Source organism: Mauremys mutica, unplaced genomic scaffold (genome assembly GCF_020497125.1).
Source record: "Mauremys mutica isolate MM-2020 ecotype Southern unplaced genomic scaffold, ASM2049712v1 Super-Scaffold_100127, whole genome shotgun sequence".
Classification (NCBI taxonomy): domain Eukaryota; kingdom Metazoa; phylum Chordata; order Testudines; family Geoemydidae; genus Mauremys; species Mauremys mutica.
In genome coordinates, this window is record NW_025423275.1 from 60,815 (window position 1) to 62,081 (window position 1,267).

The 1,267-nt window shown below is 52.3% G+C and overlaps 1 non-coding gene across 1 annotated transcript; it reads right to left on the minus strand.

Moving 5' to 3' along the window:
* Positions 1 to 338: 338 nt before the first annotated feature.
* On the minus strand, positions 339 to 432 carry TRNAI-GAU. Its single transcript has 2 exons — positions 395 to 432; positions 339 to 374 (listed from the first exon to the last, which is right to left on the minus strand). It is a non-coding gene; the product is annotated as a tRNA-Ile (tRNA).
* Positions 433 to 1,267: the final 835 nt, after the last annotated feature.

Consider the following 1,267-nt stretch of genomic DNA (forward strand, 5'->3'; position numbering starts at 1 on the left):
TGGGACATTCCCAGGCCTGGAAATGTACCAACGACAGAATTTGAAGAGCAAACCTGGCTCCCCGCACCAGGCGGGATTTGAGTGTTTTGTCCCTGTCACTTAGTCTTTGTCAATAGTACAGACACCCTGGGCAGGACTCCAGGCTCTGCTTGAGGGATCCTGGCACAGGGACTCGGGGGGAGAGAAAGGATTGTAGATTCTGACCTGTCCTCTGGAGAGGAGGTAATAAGTGAAGGGGGCATTTATTTATTAGCCCCTTCCTGAGGGTCCCCAGGGCTGGAATTCTATTTTCCACAGGCCAAATGAGGGGGTGACACCACTTGGTTAATAAGAACCAGTGCTCCAGGTGAGGCTTGAACTCACAACCTCAGCATAGCTCTTCTCAGCACTGCCCTATCAGTACTGTGCGCTAACCAATTGCACCACTGGAGCACCTGTTAACTTGGCTTCTCTGAGACCCCTAGGTTGATACAGGTGAGGAGTGACCCCAAAACATTCTCAGTGGAGTTGAGAGCAGGTAGCGACAAGTGTTGTACTTGGTGGGGTGGATCCTTCTTAAGGGTTCCAGGCCCCATTTCACCCTTTTGTTCTTCCCTGTGTAATAACAGAGCTGGTTAAGACTCAATGGAGAGTCTTGCTGCAGACCAACAGATCTGAAATCACTGAGAACCAGCTCTAAGCATTAGTCCTGCTTTGGGACAGTGTCTCTCATGCAAGAAACTGCCCAGCCTGCGCTAGCAGTGAGGCTCCCTCACTAACAGCTGAAATCAGGGAGAGCTGTGTGAAGTGCAGGGCCCCAGGGGTGCCTGAACAGGGGGGAACAACACCCCAGGTGCCCAGAGGAGGAGAGGTGCGTTGGGCTCCAGCCTGGGACTCTGCCTCCCTCCTGCCTAGCCCTGACTATGAAGCCTGGCCCTGGCACTCCTTCCTTTAAATGCCATGTGGGCAAGAGGAAGAGGGTGACAGCTGCAGGGACCAAAGTTGTGGGCATCAGGTGAAGCAGCAAGAAACAACAATATGATCAATCCACAGGAATCTCTAGCCAGACTGTTAAGTTCTAGGACTCCAACCTATAGCCGCCAGCCCATTGAACCAGCCAGACCAAAGACCTATCTCCAGGGGGGATCAGTCACCCAGCGTGAGGGCAAAACCTCAGTCTCTACCTGAGAGAAAGTAGCCAAACACATTGAGCTTCGGTGCTTTGTAGCAAAGCAACGTATCGCCACGAGGTCGCACTGAGATTTGAACTCAGATTCCAGGATTCAAA